At 39.5% G+C, this 9,199-nt stretch overlaps 1 pseudogene; it reads left to right on the top strand.

The window, feature by feature from the left end:
* Positions 1 to 312: 312 nt before the first annotated feature.
* Positions 313 to 9,199, top strand: part of LOC122355156 — a 98,281-nt pseudogene continuing 89,394 nt past the window's right edge.

Raw genomic sequence — 9,199 nt, 5'->3', positions numbered from 1 at the left:
ATAGACATGTTAATATTTTCTAAATATATACTGTATACATAATAAATACACACAAACACATATTATGCAAAAGCAAAAACATAAATCTCAAAACTGGTGGTAATGAACAGCAGGTTTCAAAAAGGTAACAACTTTCTATGTGACTACATGCCCCGTTCCATGATAAATGAGATGAGCAACAGTTTTAATCAAGATCACCCCGTAACCCGGCCGAGCATCGTCAGCTGAGGCTTCCTGTGCGTTATCTGTTAGCAAATGTTAATGAGCGTTGTTGTAAACTTTTACCGTCGTGTCTGTTTTCACCTCATCCAAAAATCAAAAGTGCTCCCGCGCGCACACACACGCGCACACACACTCACCGCGCGCGCTTGAGTTCATACGGCTCGTGCGCTCGTGGAAAGCTGATGTGCGGCGCGCTCCGAGAGTCTCTCACATTTCAGGAAGTGTCGGAAGTCCTCAGCTGCCGTCCGTCCGTCCCGCTCTATATTATGGTCGCGCAGCCGTGACCCGCGTGGATCGTCGGTGCGGATCTCCGGTGGGGCACCATGTCCACCCGGTACAGCCCGAGGCGTGCGCTCCTGCCCGCGGTCTGCGTGCTGACTGTCTGCTGCGCCGGGAGCGTGTTCACAGCCGGTAAGAGCAAACGTACTACAACTGCTTTGCGCGCTTACAACTTTCACATGACTGCGTGGCTGCGGCTCAAAGACCAAGACGCTGCCTACTTAGTCGACAGGCGTTCGTGGGCACCACGGGCACGCAGAAGTCACAGTTGTTTATTTAAAACAATACGACCCTTAAATTAGCCTCGGGCGCAAATCTTTGGATTTTGACAGGTACCTTGCATTTAGGCTACTTGGTATAAAGCCTTGCAGTTTGTGTCTTAAAGCAGTGTTTTATTCTCAACTAATGCATGTCGGACAGTCTGCATGAAGAACATGCTCAGAACAGCTTCTTTGGAGACAGGCATTAACAGAACATCTGTGTTTTGGTGGTGGATCTCGTTCTCATTACTTGTGGTTTGTCAATACACTATTTGGTGACCAGATGATGACCACTGTGGGTTCATTATAAAGATTTCAAGCCTATGCATGTATCGATTGATTGATTACTGTAGGGAAATGAAGCTGTTTTGGAAAAAAATATGATTGATTGTTTCAAAAACCAAGAAAATTAAGGTTACTTTAGGGCCAAGAGTTATTTCCTCCTATGTATGATAGCATAATACTATAATGATGCATTTTATGCAATTTATGGCTTTTTTTAAGTGTAGAGAATGAATACGTTGTGTATTTTTATAATACATTTTATGCTTTTTAAACACAAATCATTACAGCATACTTTGTGCGATATTGCAGTAATAAAGACCTAACGATAATAACCATGATTTTTGATATCCTCCCATAGTGTTCGGTCTAAGGAGACTTAACTCGAGCGACTGAGGCTTTTCCTTCTTTCCTTCATTCTCTCTCTCTCTCTAAGTTACACGTCGTCATTGGTAAAGTGCTCTTAATTAACACAGAAAACAATCAGTCTCTCTTTGCCTCCTAAATGTATTTGTGTGCGAGTGATGATTATGTTATTGTGTGCTCGGTCGAGTTAATTGCATGTCGGCGATCATTAATAGTTAAAAGCTTCGTTCATCACGGACCGGTAAGTGATATGAAACGAGTCTCCGTGAGGGTTTGGTGGGCGCGGTCGCGGTGATTATACCATGCGGCGCTAATGAAACAAGCGCGCTGCGTGCGCTCTGGCACATTTGATAAATGACACAGCATTGCAGCGACGTGGTGCTTGATCGGCCACAGATACTCTCATTGAATCAGAGCTCTTATACAAAACAGGTGTGCTGGAGGCGTGGAGCTTCACAAAACCATCGTTGGAGAGATGCAGCATTACGCAGTGAATGGGTGCCGTCAGAATGAGAGGCCGAGCAGCTGATAAAAACATCACAGTAATCCGCATCTGGAGAAGTTTGTAAGAAGCAAATATATCTGTACGTTGTATTAACTTTAAACCATTAAGCCAAAGCCGGCTCTAAACAAATGCACGGGTTTTTGCTGTTTAAAGTTTAAATGTCTTAACTACGGTTTCGTTTATTAAAAAACTGGTTTATTGTGATGTTTTTATCAGCTGTTCGGACTCTCGGTCTGACGGCACCCATTCACTGCAGTGATGCAATGCTACATTGAAGAAACAAACTCATCCGAGTCAGGGATTGCCTGAGAGTGACACCGATTTCATCATTGTGCCGTTATTTTACGATCCGGTTCCTCAGCCGTTCTTTTATATTAATATTAAACCATTATCGGTCGCTGAGCTTTTTCCATTTACATCATACTGTAAAAAAGGTGCTTATGTTTAAAAACAGTTTTTGAGAGCCAATCGATAATTCTCGATCTCCAGAACGATTCTGTTTTTTCGTTTGATTAAATCACAAAGAACCGCCGTCGGTCGTTAGAGGGAGAGCGGAGACGAGGAAAGAGCAGAGGAACCGGCGAGATGAGAGCGGAAAGATGCGAGGTGGAAGTCAAGAAGAAGAACAGAGAGGAAGAGAGAGACGAGCCCGTCACAGTGGGGTGTAAAACCAGAAACCGTTGATGTGACAACAAGGTTACGGAGACGCGCGATCAAAGCCGCGCCGATCCCCAACACGTGTTAGAGAGAGGATGTCGACTACTGCGAGAGAACACTGTCCCCGAGTCTGCTGCAAACGCTCCCGTTCCCTCCAGACGCACCGAGTGGGAAAACCAGAGCTCACTGCCACTTCACGTTTGAAGCTCGAGTTCGGCAGAAGATGAAAACCCTCCTCGTTTGCTCGCCCTCGTGTCATTACAAACGTGCCTGGGTTTCCTTCTTCCGCCGAGCACAAAAGCAGATGTTTTGCAAAATGTACAGAGCGCTCTTTTCTTTTTTTATAACGGGTCGTCGAGCTCAGGCGTGAGGGTGTGAGGGTGTTTTGTGTGCGCTGCCTGTGAAAGCGGAGCATCGTGCTTTTTGTAATGAAACGAATGCCGCGTTGAATTGATCAAAAGCAGCTTGCTACAATAGATTTAATAGAAAAGAAATGCTGTGGTTTCGAATGATTCTGAAGCGTCATGTGACACTGGGTAATGGTGCTAACGTTTCAGAATAAATTACATTTCTGTGTAAATTTAAATAGAAAGCAATTCTTTTTAAATTGCAACGATATTTAACAATTTTGCCCTTTTTACTTTATTTTTGGATCAAATCGGTGAGCATAACTTCCAAAAACAATCTTCAAATGGTTCCTTATTTATAAGGAAGCTTATATTTTATATTTATTCGCTTTATATTAGATGGCCTTAACTACTATGTACTTCAAATGAATCATTTGGTACAATGCACTTATTGTGTACATATATATTGTACATATATATGTAAATAGTTAATTTCTGTACTTACATTTATAGTTGACCTTTTGACCTTTCTTACACCAATGATTAAGTACATTGTACTTATATTTTGATGTAAACTCGTAGTAGTTAAGGCCGATTAATATAAAGAGTGAACTGTACCTTTAAGATTTTCATGCACTCAGTGAAGAAACGCAGCAACTCATCTTCCCACAATTCCCCCCTGGTGTGAAATACGCCTCGCCGGTGACAGGAAGTGGTTACCTGACTGCCGTCGTTAAAGGCTAATGAGTGAGTTTATCAGAACAGGTGCCTCCCCGCGGTCTCACGAGGGCCGAACGCATCCGCGCGGCTGATTTCAGAGTCCGGCATGGAGGCGCTGGAGGCGGAAAATGACTGGAAACCTTTAATGGCGTGGTTTTATGAGCAGGCGTCTGCAGAGATTGTTGGGTTTATGGGTACGATCGGTTGTTAAATGCGTGAGGGTCGCAGAGATGCCGTTCAGAAGCGTCTGTTATTTTGCATTATTAAATTTAACAGGAAATCTAAATTGACCCTGTTCTCTGCCGTAATGCACGCTCCTGGTCTTGTTTTGAATGATTCATCGGTGCATATTATCCATCGTCAAGCAACATGTTGTTTAATTCAATAGCCAGTGTAGATGCTGATATCAGTGCGGTTAATGATAGTCAGATTATGTTTGCCAGTTTTAAGTTTGTCTGCACTGGCTGATAGTTATGGGTAATAAATATTTTAGCAATTTTTTTTCCAGTTTGGCTCCATTCTGATCCGAAAGGTTCACTTTTAGTTCTCTTGATGAATGAAATCCTTTATTTCTCACTGAATACCAATATTAAAAGCGCCACTGTTCATAATATTGGGGTCAGCGAGACTTTTTTTGAAGAAAATTAACGCTTTCATTAAGCAAAGATGGATTAAAATGATCAAAAGTAAATCAAAATAAATGATGAGTAACTTTTTGCTTCACCAGAGAATCATGAAAATCACAGTTTCCACAAACATGAAGCGTTTTAAACGTTGATAACAATCAAAAATGCATCTTGTAATTTTTTTTTTTACTGTAATAATAGATTTTACTGTATCTTTCATCAGATATTTGCAGGCTTGATGAGCGTCAGCAACAAAAAAAAACGTGCAAACCAAAAAATTGAGTTGTGTATACCCCATTATGGCGGTAAATGGATTGATTTGAAAAGTTTTTGATATGTTATAGGTCCTTCAGTTCAGTTCGTGTCTCTAATTATCATCTGGATAATTAGTTTTGGATTGAAATGTGTGTATAAGGCGTATCAAAACTTTAGAACAAAAGCTTTTGTGCTTAAAGTGCCTCCATTATGAGTTATAAAAGATTCATATTATGTGTTCCAAACAACTTCTTGACATGCATGCAAGGTCACCCTTTCATTTTCTTATAAAATGCATTTATTTTCACCTTCACACGCACAAGCGAATCGTCGAGCGATACATTTCCCAAACCCCTGCGATGATCGGTGGGTTTATTTGAAGCGGTGTTTGTGAGCTTTTAATTCTCCAAAAGCAACGCCTATTGGTGAAGAATGAGTTAGCGTTTTAATTCAGACCAACGCGAATTGACCAAGAAGTGGGTGTATGAGTTAGCCTTTCGCGTTTGGCGTCAACACGAAATGGATTGGGATTCGTTTTCAAAAGCAGCTAGTTTCAATGATGAGCTGCGTTACAAACTCCATGAAAGGTCATTTTCAAAAACCCAAGAAAAGTTCTGATTTGGAAAATCCGCTTTCTTTCTCTTTAGGTATATCTGTCTCAGTACAGTGGCAAAATGCACTCTGAATGAGTTCGGTTTAGCATTGGCTCCGTCCCATTCGTGTTCTGTTATCGTTAACGGTCCGAGAGAGCAAGCGCTCATCCGCTCTGCCAGAAATGGATCGCGCGGGGCTGAAAACAGCTGAACGGGATTGAGTATCTGCTGCTGAACGCATGACGGCCAGAGAGAGATTCAGGCGAACCGGCAGCTGTTCGTACGCCACTGGACCGTTGAGAGAGAGAGAGAGAGAGAAAGCAAGAGACACCCTGGAAAAACAGAGCGCTGAGAGCGTGGGGGGGGTTAATGAAAGACAGACGGACAGTCGCACACATGTAGGTTAAACACTGCAGAGGACGTCTGCACGCATGAGAGGGAAAGAGAGCGGTCAAACGTTTAAACTCAACTGACCCCGTCCACAACCTTTCACCCTCTCTATATGAAGGGCAGAGGCGATTATGTTCTCAATAAAGCTCGACGGCGGCCGCCCACCTCTTCGGCAGCCCTGCTTTTCTCATTCGTTGTCTCCACAGGGATTTCAGAGGCTTGAGGCAAACCAGCCCTGAGATGAATGACCGTAATTCATCTGCTGAATGGATACGTGTAAACGCTCGGACTTTAATTCGAAGTTAAAAAGTATTTGGTAGCAAACCGTTTGGATGTACTGCTTATTTCAGTCAAGATCTTTTATTTTAAGAGACTTTTGTTTGCTTTTAAACGGTTCATCTGGGAATCGATGACCTTGTTGTACCATGATAAAGCTACAGAAATGCCATGAATTTAAATAAATTAAAAACAGATGCCAACTGTTCTTAAGTCATCGATTATAATGATTGAAATAGTAAAATATTATAATATTTTATGGTTTATAGGACTGAGCAGTTGTTGCTGGAATTTGTTAATTAAGCATTTTTTTTTAAATAAAGATGAATGAGGCTGGTTTGTGGTTTCTTCAGAACTGAAGTAGGTGTGTGTTGAATGGTTTAGATATTGTTGATAATACTTATTTGTGTAGAAATGGATGAGAATTTGACTTTTTGGTGTCAGTTTTAGCTTCAGTGCACCTCTGTGGGATCTTTCATGAAGTAATTATGAATATTTTTGAACTGCCTCTCGGTTTTAATTATAGATGCTCAAGGTGGTGTGTTTCAAAGAAGCATTATAAATTCAAATTTCTGAGAAGTAAAAGTCATTTTTTCCCACTTAAAAGTGGAAAGTCAGCATGAAAACATAAGATTTTATTTAATTCATTTTTAATGCATTTTAAATATAAAAATAATGTTTGACTTTTGATTTGATCTCTTTTATCTTCTTATAGGAAAAGTAATCTGTAAAGGTAATCTATCAGTATTTTTTATTGTGATTATTAATTCTAAATATTCAATATTATTGTAGTGTAAATATAGAGCGCAAATATTTATTAAAATGAATTATTAATCTAAATAAAAAAATAATAGTGTAAAAATAATTATATAGAATTTCAATTATATCGTTTAGTTCATAATAAAAACTAATTATTTGACTTTATTTTTAGTTCCTATCGTTTATAGAATACAAGAACAATGATATTAATATTAATAATAACAACAACAATAATTATTATTGCACATTTAAAACTGAATGTAAAACCAAACGGAACAAACAATGTCAAATTCGGTAAATTAAGTCAAGTTTTACTACTTTTTCCCCCTGAAATTTCTCTCAAAGAGTCTCTGAACCCCACTGTGAACCCCCTGTTTTACAGCACCATTAACACATCATTAAAAACTTCTTTAAAGGTGTGAAGACTCTTCAGATCACACTGACCTTTAGTGGCCAATAAGTGTCCATTTGTCTCCATTAAATGCTCCACTGCGATTTAAACTCAACAGCTGTCAGTGGTGGAATAAACTGCATCTAGTTCAGTCAAAATGGACGGAAATAATTGCATTTCATTCCAGATTTTAAGATGTAGCCGTGGTGTCCTTGTGATGTGGGAAATGGAGGCCTGTGATGTGATGAATCATGTATTTTGTGCGTGTTTACCCTTCATTAGAGACCCTCTGTGGGATTAAACGGCCTCATACGATGTGTGCCGCATTTTGATGGACGATCGGTCTCATCTGCCACATCACATACCTGAGCCGAGCCCTCGGCCTTCGGCATGGCTCATTTCCCCTGGCTTCTTCCATGTGTGTGGAATCACGGATCATTGGGTCCTGTGATGCTGAGGTTTAGGTGGTCTCAGGGGGTCTCACGGCGTACACAGGTGGGACGCGGATGATCCGTCACAAACTTTACCCAGAGCACGACCAATGCTTCATGTGTGGCCTTCAACATCTTAAATAGAGAAGTTGCACAGCAGGACAAAGTAATGCACTACAGATCCAAGAAATCGCATTTATTCCAAGTGTTTTAGGCTAATGTGCTACTAGCGATCTCAGAAAGCAGCAGATATAAGCAATGCATTTAAAATCTAGAGTCTTCTGGGCCTCACGATATTTTGGCGGAAAGCAACTGTAATTTGGATTGCTATGAAATGAAGAAGCTTTCATAACAGATTACTTAAAGTATTAGTCCTTCTAGAATGATTAGGGTGACTGTGTGAATCTGCACAGAACATAAAAAATACTATTTTTAAGTAAAAGAGATTTGATAAAACGTTTATCGGGCTTCATCGTTAAATCAAAATAAGAAATAAACTGATGTAGTTGAAGTAGCGTTCTTCTCAATCTTGCTACGGAAACGAGAACAGCGTGGAATGAATGGAGTTGGTTCTGTAGAGATGATGTCATGATTTGTTTGAGCAGCAGAGCTGACCATGTGACCTGGCCTAGTCTAAAGGTCATGTGAGGTTCTCTGCGTGGTTCTGGCTCTTCTCAATGGGCATATGCTGCTGCATCTGCGTGTGCCAAGCGCAGGTGGTCTTGGAGCTCTCAGATGTCCAAAAAGCCCCCCGGACCTCCTGTGTGTGTAGACAGTAATCAGTACAACGTTTAGTGATCCGCCGATATATACATTCCCATGGCCAATATAGCGGTTAACATTTTATATTATCTGCCATTTTTGTCATTATCACCATGGACCGATAAGGGTTGTGTTGTTTTGTTTGGCTGATGTCAGAAGCGGGACTCGTATTTTGACAATGAAGAAAAATCTCCATTTCATTTGCATTTTTTCGGTATTCATCACCCTTTCCTATCAAAATGCTTGTTATGAATGCCAAAGTGTAGAAAATCAAAGCTTTTTTTATGATGGACGACAGTTTCGGTGACAGCGTGTGAAAATTTCAGTGTGCACTGACCTTAAACGTTATGCAAAAAAGCATTACGGCATTTGATTCTCTATTATTAGTAAAGACAAATAGACTTCTTTGATTTTTTTTTTATTCATTTGGCCAATATGTCACAATCATGTCGTTATCATTCTCTATGGTGTAAAATTTCATCTTTTATTTGATAAAATAGAATTGCACAAAGACTTGGCAGATCGTTTAATTTTTTTCTTTCCTTTTTATATATTTTATTCATTTTAACTATTTATTTGTAAATGAAACTGTACTAGTTTATACAATAAAAATATAATAATAATTTTCAAACTGTATCTTATTTAGTAAATATTAAATATATGTAAAATCAAAATACATTTCAGCATTTCTTGTACACATTTTTAATTTCTTTAAGCAGTGTGATATTATTGGCTTCATATCAGCCACTGGTCACTGGCATCTCTAAGAAAGACTCCATCAACCATCAAAAAACATTAGTATCATTATCGATCACGCTAATGCAGTTCAGTAAATGTGCTTTTTATTCAATTTGCTAATCAAATATCATGTTTACACTATATTTTTAGAAGTAAATGCTGTTGCATGTTGACTTTAAAGGCACAGTGCACTTTAAAATTACAATTCTGTCATTATTATTTATACCAAGAATATATTTTATACTATGTAAGTCAATGGCTACCGTCATCCTTTTGGTTATGAGAAAGTATTTTGTTTTGTATTCAACAGAAGAAAGACACTTTTGACGGTGAGTGAACG

The sequence above is a fragment of the Puntigrus tetrazona genome, chromosome 12 (assembly GCF_018831695.1).
Source record: "Puntigrus tetrazona isolate hp1 chromosome 12, ASM1883169v1, whole genome shotgun sequence".
In the NCBI taxonomy this organism is placed as follows: domain Eukaryota; kingdom Metazoa; phylum Chordata; class Actinopteri; order Cypriniformes; family Cyprinidae; genus Puntigrus; species Puntigrus tetrazona.
The sequence above is the reverse complement of the archived record's forward strand: the minus strand, read 5'-3'. Positions and strand labels throughout refer to the sequence as shown.